Here is a 15,812-nt window from a genome sequence, read left to right as displayed (position 1 = left end):
CTGATTCACCATCAATTAATCTATATCACAGCCTGCTGGTCCTGACACCTCACACAGTCACATACTAGATAGCTCTGGGGAAAAAAAAACAACCCAAGGTGAGCTGTCAAAGTCCTCTTCATACCTGACCTCGCCCTCTGGAGTAGGTTTCATTTCAAAACTGAAAGGGACTAAAGGGCTGGGGAAATCCAAAGATCAACAGAGCCAGGAACAGGTGGTTCCCAGCAGAAGCGTCCCAGGTTGGAACTCAAAACAGAAACCAGACCACTGATAAGACAAGGTTTATGATGTCTGTCTCCAAGCCTTCAAATGCCATTTATGTTTTCTGATATTTACAATAGGGCATGACCACATTTATCCAACTCCTGACTACTAAAAATCTAACTCTCCAAGTGCTCAAGCAACTTCCTGGTTTTATTACATTTTAGAGCTTTGGGGTAGCTCCGATAACTGGGACGCAGGGAACGTGCGAATTCTTTAGCCCTTTAAATGGGCCACACATAATGAATTTTATCCCTTCCTCATTCTTCATCTCCCCTCAAAGCCTTCGCAAAATTCCTGTCTCACTAAAAAGTTTCCAAGTTGTTCATAATGGTCCTCTCAATGGAGTAATATTCAATACACAAAAGTCTAGTTCATCAAAGGAGTCAGGTTATTTGCTTGAGGTTCATCTGTAACTAGCTATATGACCTTGGACAAGTCACTTCACCTTTCTGAGCTCAATTTCAATTTCCTCATCTATAAAGTAAAGAGGTTGGAAACAAAAGAAAGGGAAGCAATAAAACAACCTCGAACTGAAAAAAGACTTTAAGTTCTTAAGTCTAAAAGGCTCATCGAGTGCCAACAAGGGTTATTTTTAAAAGGCATACACCTCAGCCTGGCCAACACGGCAAAACCTCATCTCTATTAAAAATACAAAAATTAGCCAGGCGTGGTGGCAAGCATCTGTAATCCCAGCTACTCAGGAGGCTGAGGCAGAAGAATCGCTTGAACCCAGGAGGCAGAGGTTGCAAAGAGTCGGGATCGTGCCACTGCACTCCGGACTGGGCGACATGAACAAGACTCCATCTCAAAAAAAACAAAACAAAACAAAAAGACATACAGGAAGCATACCACAGGAAATTCTAAGTATAAATAAAAATTCACAAACTTCCAGAACAAGAGAACAGATTATTACTTACAAGGAAAAAAAAATCCCACTGGACTTCTCATCTGTATCACTAGAAACTCAAAACACTGGAAAGCTACTTAGACTCTGTCGAGACTAGGACCAGTATTCCAAGAATTCTAAACCTAACCACAATATCATTCATACACAAAGGTTAAAAAGAAATTGGACATTAAAAGACTTTGAAAGTACCACCCATGCCCCACTTCTAAGAAAATCACTCAAAGAAATGTCCTACTTGACTGGGAGCGGTGGCTCACGCCTATAATCCCACCACTTTAGGAGGCCAAGGCGGACGATCACGAAGTCAGTAGCTCGATACCAGCCTAACATGGCGAAATCCTGTCTCTACTAAAAAAATAAAATACAAAAATTAGCTGGGCATGGTGGCACACACCTGTAGGAGGCTGAGGCAGGAGAATCACTTGAACTCAAGAGGCGGAGGTTGCAGTGAGCCGAGATTGCGCCCTTGCACACCAGCCTGGATGACAGAGTGAGACTTCGTATCAAAAAAAAAATGTCCCAGCCAATTAATATTTAACTGTAACAAAGCTAGGAAAGACAAACTATATAAAAAACATATGTTTCCCCTCTCCAACAAAAAACTTTTAATGAGTTTGGACCAGATAACTTAAAAAGGCCTTTCCAAGTATAAGCAGAAACTGCCCTGTACACCACAGTCCTTGGCAGTCTGGGTTTGTGAGTTGTTCATCACCTAGTGGCCTGATGAAGTAAATGCAGTTTGTCAAGTGCCCGGATAAACTTCCAGCCATTTTGTGAGCTCTGATGGTGTATGCAGCAGGGCAGCAGCCTGACCACCTAATGATTACAAGAGTAGGAGACTGTAAACCCTCCAAACTCATAGACAATTGTAAACTTAGGTCAACATTTATTCATTCTTCAAGGAGGAAGGGAAAGCATACCCACCTTCTAACTAAATAATCCTAAGTGAAGCACAAATTTGTCAGGCTGCATTTACAAAGTAGGGAGAGGTAGAAATTCCTTTTGTGCAGACTGATCTGAATTGAAAGAAAGTTTAGATATTAGGATAAACTGCAAATATGTCTTATACATAGGAAGACTGTCTTCAAGGGTTCACAAGTTGGCATGCGGAAAATGTATTATATTTATTCTGTATAGTTCTGGGGTACTGGTCTAAAATTAGGCCGGGCACAGTGGTTCACGCCTGTAATCCCAGCATTTTGGGAGGCTGAGGTGGGAGGATCACCTGAGGTGAGGAGTTCGGGACCAGCCTGGCCAACATGGTGAAATCCCATCTCTACTAAAAATACAAAAATTAGCCAGGAGTGGTGGCACACACCTGTAATCCCAACTACTCAGGAGGCCAAGGCAGGAGAATCACTTGAACCCAGGAGGTGGAGGCTGCAGTGAGCCAATATCATGCCACTGCACTCCAGCGTGGGCGACAGAGTGGGACTCCGTCTCAAACATAAATAAAAATAAAAATTAATGAGAAATCTCGATTAGATTTCAATTCACAATAAGAAATAATTTTCAGCAGGGCGCAGTGGCTCATGTCTGTAATCCCAGCACTTTGGGAGGCCAAGGCAGGAGGACTGATTGAGGTCAGGAGTCCAAGACCAACCCAGGCAACATAGCAAGACCCAATATCTACAGAAATTTTTCTTTTTTTTTTTTTTTTATAAGAAAGAGTCCTGCTCTGTTGCCCAGGCTGGAGTGCACTGGCACGATCTCGGCTCACTGCTACCTCTGCCTCCTGGGTTCCAGCAATTCTCGTGTTTCGGTCTCCCAAGTAGGTAGGATTACAGATGTGAACCACCATGCCCAACGAACTTTTTTATTTTTAGTAGAGATGGGGTTTCGCCACATTGGCCAGCCTGATCTCAGACTCCTGGACTCAAGTGATCCACCCACCTCGGCCTCCCAAAGTGCTGGGATTACAGGCATGAGCCACTGCACCTAGCCTCTACAGAAAATTTTTAGAATTAGCCTGGTATGGTGGCACACAGTAGTCCCAACTACTCAGAAGATTGAGGCAGGAGGATCACTTCAGCCCAGGAGTTCAAGGCTACAGTAAGCTATGATCACACCACTGCACTTTGGCCTGGGTGAAATAGCAAGACCCTATCTCTTAAAAATAGAAAAAGACCAGGTGGCCGGGCACAGTGGCTCACGCCAGTAATCCCAGCACTTTGGGAGGCAGAGGCGGGAGGATCATTTGAGGTCAGGAGTTTGAGACCAACCTAGTCAACATGGTGAAACCCTGTCCCTACTGAAAATTTAAAAATTAGCCAGGCATGATGTCAGGTGCCTGTACTCCCAGCTACTGGGGAGGCTGAGGCAGCAGAATCACTTGAACTCGGGAGGCAGAGGTTGCAGTGAGCCAAGATTGTGCCACTGCACTCCATCCTGGGTAACAGAGCAAGATTCTGTCTCAAAAATAAAATAAAATAAAAATAAAATAAATAATTTTTGCTGGGCATGGTGGCTCATGCCTATAATCCCAGTACTTTAGGAGGTCAAGGCAGAAGGATCACTTGACCCCAGGAATTCGAGACCAGTCTGAACAATATAGTGAAACCCTGCCTCTACAAACAAAAAGAAGAAAAAAAAAAAAAAAAAAAAAAAAAAGAAAAAAAAACAACAGCTGGGCATGGTGGCATGTGCCTGTATTCCCAGCTACTCGGGAGAAGCTGAGGGGGAGGATCACTTGCGCTACGGAGGTTGAGGCTTCAGTGAGCTGTAATCCAACACTGCACTCTGGCCTGTGAGACAGAGCAAGACCCTGTCTCAAAAAAGTATTATTATATTTCTACCAATGAGAGCTTTTCAACAATAATATCCTCAAGAAGTGATGAGCTCCCCTATTAATGGAGGTATTCAAAGAGAACTTGAAAGATCATTTGTCAGGAAAATGATAGAAAGCATTCCTGTAACTGGATGGCAAGCTGGAGACAAGGAGACTGCATTAAATTACTTCAAAGGCTCTAGCTCCAAGAGTTTTTATTCCAAATAAAAACAAAACAAAACAAAAACCACTAATAAATAAGAAGTCCTCCTTCTATTTAAAGATCCAACCAGGTAGTACAACTTAGTAGCTAAAAGTACAGGTTTGATACTACTTTCTCTTGAGTAAATCTGGACAAATTACTTAACTCTACTTGCCTCTAGTTTAGAATAGGAGTACCTATTTCGTAAGATTACTGTGAAGATTAAATGATACGATACTTAATGTTAAGTACTTAAAACAGTGTCTGACACACGAACGTGTTTAAAACTAGCAGCTTAAAAAGGAAAGAAAAAGAAAAGGTAGAAATGGGAGAAAGGCAAGGAATGAAACCTAAATGTGCGGCTTGTTTTCATTATATGTACCCAAGCCTCAACCAAAGCATTCCTGGCTATTGCTGGCCAGAGGCTGGGTTCCCTTGGCAACCAGCCTCAAAAAAGAACCTAGATCTACCTTCTTCAGGGAGACGGCTCATCCCTTGCCCTAGAATCTGGCATCTTCCCTGCACAAGGCAGACTCTCTAAGAACTCACAGCTGGGCGTGGTGACTCACGCCTGTAATCCCAGCACTCTGGGAGGCTGAGACAGGCGGATCACGAGGTCAGGAGATCCAGACCATCCTGCCTAACGTGGTGAAACCCCGTCTCTACTAAAAATACAAAAAAATTAGCCGGGCATGGTGGTGGGCGCCTGTAGTCCCAGCTACTCAGGAGGCTAAGGCAGAATGGCGTGAACCCAGGAGGTAGAGCTTGCAGTGAGCCGAGATCGTGCCACTGCACTCCAGCCTGGGCGACAGAAACTCTGTTTCCAAAAAAAAAAAAAAGAACTCACAAATACCACTGCCCCAAACTCAAGGAGCTAAACACGTGTTACTCTTACTTCCTATGATCAATTACAGGACATCAGAGTTCAAAGAGACCTCAGAAGCCATCTAGAGCAACTCCTTTGTTTTTGTTTTTTTGTTTTTGTTTTTGTTTTTTTTGGAGTCAGAGTCTTGCTCTGTCGCCCAGGCTGGAGTGCAATGGCACAATCTCGACTCACTGCAACCTTCACCTCCTGGTTTCACGTGATTCTCCTGCCTCAGCCTCCCGAGTAGCTGGGACTACCGGCGCACGCCACAACACCCGGCCTTTTTTTTGTATTTTTAGTAGAGACAGGGTTTCACCATATTGGCCAGGCTGGTCTGAAACTTCTGGCCTCGTGATCCACCCACCTCAGCCTCCCAAAGTACTGGGATTACAGGCATGAGCCACCGCGCCTGGTCGCAACCCCTTTGTTTAATAAATGAGCAACATAAAACTAAAAAAAGTGAAATCCTAAATATGGCAAGTTGGTGGCAGAGCCAAGACAAGATCATAGTCCTCGTTATTCCTAGTCCAGTGGTCAAAATCTTCCCATTTTTCATATGAGAAAAACAGAACTGGCCCTACTACTCTTAAACCACACAGTCCACACTACCTACTTAACAGAGGTAAGAAAAGACTACAGGCAGTAGAGTGCAGAGGTTAGAGCATGAACTTGGGGCTGGACGCAGTGCCTCATGCCTGCAATCCTAGCACTTTGGGAGGCCAAGGGGGGCGGATCACGAGGTCAAGAGATCGAGCATCCTGGCCAACATGGTGAAGCCCCATCTCTACTAAAAAATACAAAAACTAGCTGGGCATGCTGGCACGTGCCTGTAGTCCCAGCTACACAGGAGGCTGAGGCAGGACAATCGCTTGAACCCAGGAGACGGAGGTGGTTGCGGTGAGTCAAGATCGCACCACTGCACTCCAGCCTGGCCACAGAGCAAGACTCCATCTCAACAAAAAAAACGCAAGCATGAACTCAGGTCGGACTGCCTTATTTAAATCCCTGCTCTACTACTTATTAACTGCACAACTTGAAGCAAGTTTTCTAACCTCTCTTCAACTCTATAAAACAGGGATAAAGGTCACCATGAGGTTATTTTTAAGGATTAAATGAGATAATTCGTGTAGAGTACATAGCATGTAGAAAATTCTCAATGTGTGGCCGGGCACAGTGGCTCAATGCCTGTAATCCCAGCACTTTGGGAGTCTGAGGCAGGCGGCTCACCTAAGGCTGCGAGTACAAGACCGGCCTGAGGCACATCGAGAAACCCCATCTCTAGTAAAAACACAAAATTAGCCGGGCATGGTGTCACATGCCTGTAATCTCAGCTACTTGGGATGCTGAGGCAGGAGAAGTGCCTGAACCTGGGAGGCGGAGGTTGCGGTGAGCCAGTGTCACGCCATTGCACTCCAGCCTGGGCAACAAGAGCGAAACTCCGTCTCAAAGAAAAAAAAAAAGAGAATTCTCAATGTGTACGCTGTTCTACTACTCATCATTACCAGTCACGTGAGAAAATAAACAAGCATAATAGCAAGAGAGGCTGGACAAGCTCTTACTTCTGGTCCAAAAAGCACTGAGACACAGGTGTTTGTTAAGCTCCATTTCCTGGCCCAGAAAACACCCAAACCCTCAGCAGAAGAATATAACTAACCTATCATTCATGTCTTTGGATCTAGGGAAGAATCAATTCAGAGAATAATCAAGGCACATGCTACACTGATAAGATCCTTAAGATCACAATGCAGGTTAGGTAAGTCAGAACTCAAGCCTGACCTTTACCCCTACACTCAAGTTTGACAAGATGCAGTTTTTGCCCAGTCTTCCTCTCAACCTACTAAGGTGATGCAGCATAATGGTTAATAGCAAAAGCTCTGGAGTTTGACTGCCTGGGTGCAAACTAGTTCCATCATTTATATACTGTGTGACCTAGGCAAATTACTTGATTTACCTTATTTCTCTAAGCCTTTGTTCATCCATCTTTTAAATGAGAATAACAACTATTTTAATTTTTATGATAACAGCTGACATTTGGTAAGCACTTTCTATGTGGCAAGCACTATGCTAAGCACTTTACATAGTTTATGTCATTTAACTGTCACCACCATCTTAGGAGGTAGGTATTATCATTATCCTCACTGTACAGATACAGATGCTCCTTGACTTATGATGAGTTACATCCCGAATACCGTAAGTCAAAAACACAATTAATATACTTAGCCTACCAAACATCATAGCTTAGCCAAGTCTATCTTAAATATGCTCAGAACACTTATATTCATTAGCCTCTAGCTCGGCAAAATCATCTAATACAATACCTATTATAAACCTGAATATCTCATGTAATTTATTAAAAACAGTACAGTGTGCAATATTGGTTGCCTTCATGATTACATGGCTGACTGGGAGCTGCAGCTTGTTGGTGCAGCCCAGCATCATGAGAATATATCATACCATGTGACACTAGGCCAGGAAAAGATCAAAATTCAGAATTTCAAGTGCAGTTTCTAATTAACGTATATGGCTTTTGCACCATCGTAAAGTTGAAAATTGTAAGTCGAACCACTGTAAGTCAGGGACTATCTGTACAAATGAGGCATAGTTTTCTTGTTCAAGGCCACACAATCAGATACTGGCAAAACTCAGGTGTCAAAGCAAGAGGTCTGACTCCAAAGTCTATGCTCCTTACTCTTTACACTATACTGGCTCTACTTCTCATAGTACAACAATCATATGGTTGTTAGAAGATGGCAACCAACATAAAGTGTTTAGCACAGTGCCTGGTTCATCAAAAATGGCCATTACTATTATTTTTTATCATCATTATCAATCCCTTTAAGCCTCTCCCAAAGATTACTACCTCCTAAGTTCCAATTTCATCTAAAAGGAAAGGGTTGTTTTCTTACCTAGCTACCACCTCACGGAGTAGCTGGGAGTGGGGCTGTAGTCTTTTTGTTTCATTTCCCTCATGTAATACAGGATAAGTAACTGGATGGAGAAAAAGGGAAATATTTATTAGAAACATGTTACTCTATAAAAAGCAATATTCTAAAGTCTTTGTTTTTAAAAGTAAAACCTTTATTACTCTCATTGGAAAAAAAACAGCATACACTTATTATAAAACTTTTTTTTTTTTTCCAAAATAAAGCAGAGATAAATAATATTTACTTTAAAAAGAAACTGTTGGCCGGGCACAGTGGCTCACGCTTGTAATCCCAGCACTTGGGGAGGCCGAGGAGGGCAGATCACCCAAGGTCAGCAGTTCGAGACCAGCCTGGCCAACGTGATGAAACCCCGTCTCTACTACTAAAAATACAAAATATTAGCTGGGCATGGTGGTGTCCACCTGTTGTCCCAGCTACACAGGAGGCTGAGGCAGGAGACTCACTTGAAGCCAGGAGGCAGAGGTTGCAGTGAGCTGAGACGACGCCACTGCACTCCAGCCCGGGCAACAAGAGTGAAACTCTGTCTCAAAAAATAAAAAATAAAAATTAAATAAATTAGCCGGGCGCGGTGGCTCACTCCTGTAATCTCAGCACTTTTGGAGGCCGAGGTAGGCGGATCACGAGATCAGGAGTTTGAGACCAGCCTGACCAACACAGTGAAACCCCGTCTCTACTAAAAATACAAAAATTAGCCAGGCGTGGTGGCACACACCTGTAATCCCAGCTACTCAGGAGGCTGAGGCAGGAGAATCACTTGAACCCGGAAGGTAGAAGTGGCAGTGAACCGAGATCGCGCCACTGCACTCCCGCCTGGGGGACAGAACGAGACTCTGTCTCAAAAAACAAAATATTAAATAAATTTATTCATTCAGCTCCTATGTCAAAGGCACTGTTCTAGGAGTGGGGCTATAGCAATGAGCAAAACAAAACCCTAACCATCATGAAATTTTTTTTTTTTTTTTTTTTTTTTTTTTTTGAGACGGAGTCTCGCTCTGTCGCCCAGGCTGGAGTGCACTGGCGCGATCTCGGCTCACTGCAAGCTCCGCCTCCTGGGTTTACGCCATTCTCCTGCCTCAGCCTCCTGAGTAGCTGGGACCACAGGCGCCCCACCCACCGCGCCCGGCTAATTTTTTGTATTTTTAGTAGAGACGGGGTTTCACCGTGGTCTCGATCTCCTGACCTTGTGATCCGCCCGCCTCGGCCTCCCAAAGTGCTGGGATTACAGGCGTGAGCCACCGCGCCCGGCCCATCATGAAATTTACATTCTAGTGGGTGGTGACATGTAATAAACTATGGTAGAGAGTCCCTAGAACACAATGCCTGGCACGCAGCAGACAGCACTCAATAAGTACTTGCCAAATAATGAACAATGAATGAATGAACAGTATGTCAAATAGCAAGCACTATGCAGAAAAGTAAAACAGGGAAGGGGAGCAGAGAAAGCAGAATGCAGAGAGATAGCTTTTATTTTAAATAAGGCAGTTTTTTTGTTTTTTTTTTTTTTGAGACGGAGTCTTGCTCTGTCGCCCAAGCTGGAGTGCAGTGGCGCGATCCTGGCTCACTGCAAGCTCCGCCTCCTGGGTTCACGCCATTCTCCTGCCCCAGCCTCCCGAGTAGCTGGGACTACAGGCGCCCGCCACTGCGCCCGGCTCATTTTTTGTATTTTTAGTAGAGACGGGGTTTCACCGTGGTCTCGATCTCCTGACCTTGTGATCCGCCCGCCTCGGCCTCCCAAAGTGCTGGGATTACAGGCGTGAGCCACCGCGCCCGGCTTAAATAAGGCAGTTAAGGTATATTTCACTGATTAAATGACAGTTCAGCAGAAACCTGAAGGAGATAAGGGAGAAGGCCATACTGACATCTGGAAAAATGATGTTCCTGGCAGAAAAAACAACTACAAATGCCCCAAGGCATGGCATGCTGGAGCAACTGCAAAGGAGACCAGTGTGGCTATAGCACAAGGGGAAGTGGTATGAAGTCAGAGCACTGGGAGACGGTAGTGTGGATCCTATATGGTCTTGTAGACCATGATAGGGACACTACCTTTTAATCCAGGTGGGATTTTAATCTGGGCACCCAGGTGACAGTTTTCAGCAAAGCAGTGACTTGATCTAATACACACTTAAAAGAATTATTCTTGTCACTGTTAAAATTAGATTTAGGGGGCAAAGAGCAAAAGGAGGAAGATCATTTAGAAAGCTATTCCAGTGGCAGCAGGGCAGGTGGTGGGAAGTGTTTAAATACTGGATATATTTTAAGGTGAAGTTGACAGGACCTGCTGGTGAAATGGATGAGGAGAATGAAAAAACAAGAGTTAAGGGAGACTCTCTATATATTCAATACACAGATGAATAGCAACTCTGAGATGGGGAGGACCTTCCAGAAATGCAGATTTTTTTTTTTTTTTTTTTTTTTTTTTTTTTTTTTTTTTTGAGACGGAGTCTTGCTCTGTCACCCAGGCTGGAGTGCAGTGGCCGGATCTCAGCTCACTGCAAGCTCCGCCTCCCGGGTTTACGCCGTTCTCCTGCCTCAGCCTCCCGAGTAGCTGGGACTACAGGCGCCCGCCACCTCGCCCGGCTAGTTTTTTTGTATTTTTTAGTAGAGACGGGGTTTCACCGTGTTAGCCGGGATCGTCTCTCGATCTCCTGGCCTCGTGATCCGCCCGTCTCGGCCTCCCAAAGTGCTGGGATTACAGGCTTGAGCCACCGCGCCCGGCCAGAAATGCAGATTTGAGAGGAGATGTTCTGAAGTTTTTTAATAAGTTCAATAGACTATTAGACACCCAAGTGGAGATATCCAGTGAATAGTTGGATATAAGTCTTGAGTTCAGGGAAAGACATTCAAGCTAATAATGTAAACTCACGAACTGTCAGGGAATAACGGCATTTAAAGTCTTAATCAAGTCCAGCCTGAGCAACATAGTGAGACTCTCTCTCTACAAAAAAATAATAAATTAGCCACGCATGGTGATAGGTACCTGTAGTACTAGCGACTGAGGAGGGGTGGGAGGATTTCTTGAGACCAGGAATCAAAGGCTACAGTCAACTATGATCATACCACTGCACTCCAGCCTGGGCAACAGAGTTAGAATCTGTCTCTAAAAAATAAAGTCGGCCGGGCGCAGTGGCTCAAGCCTGTAATCCCAGCACTTTGGGAGGCCGAGACGGGCGGATCACGAGGTCAGGAGATCGAGACCATCCCAGCTAACACGGTGAAACCCCATCTCTACTAAAAAATACAAAAAACTAGCCGGGCAAAGTGACGGGTGCCTGTAGTCCCAGCTACTCAGGAGGCTGAGGCAGGAGAATGGCGTGAACCCGAGAGAAGGAGCTTGCAGTGAGCTGAGATCCAGCCACTGCACTCCAGCCTGGGTGACAGAGCAAGACTCCGTCTCTAAAAAAATAAATAAATAAAATAAAGTCTTGAAAGAGAGCACCTAGGAAAAGAGTGTAGACAGAGAAGGGATCCAAGGATTGCTCTGAGTACTCCATAAATGGAGGCTGAGGAGATGAAGAATAAGAAAAAAAAAAGTTGAGAAGGAGGAACCAGTGAGGCAGGAACAGTAACAAGGGAGTGACATCCTGGAAGACAAGTGAAGCTAGGGCGCAACAGACTGTCAAATGCTACTGAGACATCAAGAATAAAAATGGGTGAGAAATGACCACTAACTCTACATACATTTTCTAAGCTTGTTCTTTCCTATTCTACACATAACACTTTTCTTCTCTTTTAATCCACATAAAAATCCCAGCACTGGCCGGGCACGGTGGCTCCAGCCTGTAATCCCAGCACTTTGGGAGGCCGAGACAGGTGGATCACGAGGTCAGGAGATCGAGACCATCCTGGCTAACATGGTGCAACCCCGTCTCTACTAAAAAATACAAAAAAAAAAAAACTAGTCGGGCGAGGTGGCGGGCGCCTGTAGTCCCAGCTACTCGGGAGCCTGAGGCAGGAGAATGGCGTGAACCCGGGAGGCGGAGCTTGCAGTGAGCTGAGATCTGGCCACTGCACTCTAGCCTGGGCGACAGAGCGAGACTCCGTCTCAAAAAAAAAAAAAAAAAATCCCAGCACTATCCAACGAACACACAGAAGGTTTCTATTTAATTCAGCTATATCCGTGTCTCAGAAATACAAAAAGCAAAAAGCAAAAATCAATGCTCTTAATCGGGACATAACGAATATTACACAGTGAATAATGTTGAACAAATGCTTTGTCTGGTTGAAGTAACTCTGAGACAAAATCCCTAAGTCTTGCTTGTGCTTAGTAAGTGGGATCAGAGAAACAAGTTATTTAAATGTATTTTTTTTGTTGTTTTGCATAAAGTAGCAATTATTCTTGAACTCCTTTCTCTCTTCCCTAACTCAAATCTCCTAACCAGTTTAACAAAGACCCTAAATTTCCACACATACCCCTCCTCAGAAACAAAGCAAAACACAGTAAGATTCAAAAGTTAGATGAGAAAGAAGTAGTACAGTGTGCACTGTGCCCTGCCTTTTTTTTTTTTTTTTTTTTGAGACAGAGTTTCACTCTTTTGCCTAGGCTGGAGTGCAATAGCACGATCAACCTCTGCCTTCCGGGTTCAAGGATTATTCTGCCTCAGCCCCCTAAGTAGCTCGGATTACAGGCATGCGCCACCACACCCAGATAATCTTTGTATTTTTAGTAGAGACGGGGTTTCACCATGTTGGCCAGGCTGATCTTGAACTCCTGACCTCAGGTGATCTGCCCACTTTGGCCTCCCAAAGTGCTGGGATTACAGGTGTGAGCCACAGTGCTCGGCCTACCCCTTCTTTCTTTTATGGGACAGAGAGTTATCCATCATTTGCTAACTCAAAGTTAGGTTTAATTTACATTTTCTCCTTAGAAGCTCTAGATAGATGGCCGGGCATGGTGGCTCACACCTGTAATCTCAGCACTTTGGGAGGCCCAGGCGGGCGGATCACGAGGTCAGATCGAGACCATCCTAGCTAACGCAGTGAAACCTTATCTCTACTAAAAATACAAAACATTAGCCGGGCGTGGTGGTGGACACCTGTAGTCCCAGCTACTCAGGAGGCTGATGCAGGAGAATGGCATGAGCCCAGGAGGCGGAGCTGGCAGTGAGCCGAGATCTTGCCACTGCACTCCAACCTGGGTGACAGAGCGAGACACTGGCTCAGGAAAAAAAAAAAAAAAAGAATCTGTAGACCTTAAGTATAATTTCTGATGTCTTCGCCTTAAAAGAGAATTATTGCTATAAAATAAGGCCTTTAACTTTCTGTGCTCTAGCAAGTATAGTCAAATCTCAATAATCTACACTACTGAAGTAGCAAAATAATAATCACCAAAAACTGGATAATGTAAACATCCTTCATTCATATCTTCCTGAAATGACTACAACTTCTGAATGGACTGTGCTCTCTTTGACTTCAGGCCTTTGTTTCCTCTGCCTGGAATACCCTTCCCTGTCCTCCACCTTGCAGTCTGCTAGTTTGAAACTCCTTGCCTCAACCTGCCCAGTAGCTGGGATAATTATTTTGGTAGAGACAGGGTCTCCCTACGTTGCCCAGGCTGGTCTTGAATGCATAGGCTCAAACAATCCTCCTGCCTCAGCTGCCCAAAGTGGAGGGATTACACGTGTGAGCCACCACACCCGGCTATACCAACCCCAACACACTTCTTACATTTCTCAGAGAACCAAGAAGTGATCTCCTAACAGCAGTGCAGGGTCACCAGCACATGAGGTCAAACTGTTATTATCTACAAAATGGGTAAGACATATTGCTTGGAAGTGCCTGTTTCTGGCTTCTGGCTGGAGGCTACACTTCCCAGCCTGGCATTTACTTATGAGAAATAAAGCACTCCTTTCCATATAAAAAAATTTTCGCCAGGCACGGTGGCTCCAGCCTGTAATCCCAGCACTTTGGGAGGCCGAGACGGGCGGATCACGAGGTCAGGAGATCGAGACCATCCTGGCCAACACGGTGAAACCCCATCTCTACTAAAAAATACAAAAAACTAGCCGGGCGAGGTGGTGGGCGCCTGTAGTCCCAGCTACTCGGGAGGCTGAGGCAGGAGAATGGCGTAAACCCAGGAGGCGGAGCTTTCAGTGAGCTGAGATCCGGCCACTGCAGTCCAGCCTGGGAGACAGAGCGAGACTCCGTCTCAAAAAAAAAAAAAGAAAAAAAAAATTTTCCATCCTGGCTAACACGGTGAAACCCCATCTCTACTAAAAATACAAAAATTAGCCAGGCGTGGTGGCACACGCCTGTAGTCCCGCTACTTGGGAGGCTGAGACAGGAGAATCACTTGAACCCGGGAAGCAGAGGCTGCAGTGAGCCGAGATTGCGCCACTGCACTCCATCCTGGTGACAGAGCGAGACTCTGCCTTTAAAAAAAAAAAAAAAAAAAAAAAAAAAAGGCCAGGCGTGGTGGCTCACACCTGTAATCCTAGCACTTTGGGAGGCTTAGGCAGGCAGATCATGATGTCACGAGATCGAGACCATCCTGGCTAACATGGTGAAACCCTGTCTCTACTAAAACTTCAAAAACTTAGCCAGGCACGGTGGTGGGCGCCTGTAGTCCCAGCTACTCGGGAGGCTGAGGCAGGAGAATGGCGTCAACCTGGGAGGTGGAGCTTGCAGTGAGCCAAGATCACGCCACTGCATTCCAGCCTGGGTGACAGAGCAAGACTCCATCTCAAAAAAAAAAAAAAAAAATTTTTAAGATGATGTATTTTTAGCTGTAGTAACCTAGAAAGTAACAGAGAAAAGGCTTTCTCAATTTACTCTTATTTTCTTTTTTCAGATAGGGTCTCAATCTGTTGTTCGGACTGGAGTGCAGCTACATGATCATGGCTCACTGCAGCCTCTGACTCGTAGGCTCAAGTGATTCTCTCACCTCAGCCTTGCAAGTAGCTGGGACTACAGATGCACGCAACCACACCCAGTTAATTTTTTTATTTTTTTGTAGAGACAGGGTCTCACCATGTTGCCCAGGCTGGTCTCCAACACCTGGACTCAAGTGATCCTCCTGCCTCAGCCTCCCAAAATGCTGGGATGACAGGTGTGAACCACCGTGTCCAGACTACTACTACTTTAAAAAAAAAAAATAGAAAGATAAATCTTAAGGGGGAGAAAAAAGGAAACCACTTTAAAAAAAAAAAAAAAAAGCTACACGTTAGTAGGGCAAAAAAAATTTTTTTTTTTTTTTTTTGAGACAGAGTCTCGCTCTTTTGCCCAGGCTAGAGTACAGTGGCACCATCTCAGCTCAACCTCTACCTCCCAGGTTCACATTCACATGCCTCAGCCTCCCAAATAGTTGGGATTACAGGCACATACCACCACACCCAGCTAATTTTTTTTTTCTGTGTGTTTTTTTTTTTTTTTTTTTTTGAGGCAGAGTCTTGCTCTGTCGCCCAGGCTGGGGTGCAGTGGCCAGATCTTAGCTCACTGCAAGCTCCGCCTCCCGGGTTTATGCCATTCTCCTGCCTCAGCCTCCTGAGTAGCTGGGACTACAGGTGCCCACCACCACGCCCGGCTAGTTTTTTGTGTTTTTTAGTAGAGACGGAGTTTCACCGTGTTAGCCGGGATGGTCTCGATCTCCTGACCTCGTGATCCGCCCGTCTCGGCCTCCCAAAGAGCTGGGATTACAGGCTTGAGCCACCGCGCCCGGCCTTTTTCTGTATTTTTAATAGAGACACGGTTTTGCCATGTTAGCCAGGCTGGTCTTGAACTCCTGACCTCAGGTAGTCTATCTGCCTCACCACCTCATCCACAGCACTTAGCCAGTACGGACCAGTACGGCGACTTTAAATAGCTATAGGCCAGGCATGGTGACTCACACAGGAAATCCTAGGACTTTGGGAGGCTGAGGTAGAAGT

At 45.1% G+C, this 15,812-nt stretch overlaps 1 protein-coding gene and 1 long non-coding RNA gene across 17 annotated transcripts in view; both read right to left on the bottom strand.

Moving 5' to 3' along the window:
* LOC126934114 (uncharacterized) overlaps nt 1-15,812 on the bottom strand; it is a 239,224-nt gene that overhangs the window by 109,133 nt on the left and 114,279 nt on the right. The window lies entirely within an intron of this gene.
* Nucleotides 1-15,812, bottom strand: part of LOC126934106 (uncharacterized) — a 139,729-nt gene that overhangs the window by 119,337 nt on the left and 4,580 nt on the right. For 9 of the 16 annotated variants that reach the window (XR_007718819.1, XR_007718821.1, XR_007718822.1 and 6 more), the window contains exon 3: nt 7,912-7,993. The exons of 6 other annotated variants lie outside the window; for them this stretch is intronic. The gene's annotated coding sequence lies outside the window, so the exon portion shown is untranslated. Of the gene's footprint in view, nt 1-2,095; nt 2,188-7,911; nt 7,994-15,812 lie in introns of all 16 variants that reach the window. One more of the 16 variants, XR_007718823.1, reaches the window with a different exon arrangement.

Source organism: Macaca thibetana, chromosome 13, assembly GCF_024542745.1.
Source record: "Macaca thibetana thibetana isolate TM-01 chromosome 13, ASM2454274v1, whole genome shotgun sequence".
Taxonomy (NCBI): Eukaryota; Metazoa; Chordata; class Mammalia; order Primates; family Cercopithecidae; genus Macaca; species Macaca thibetana.
The sequence above is the reverse complement of the archived record's forward strand: the minus strand, read 5'-3'. Positions and strand labels throughout refer to the sequence as shown.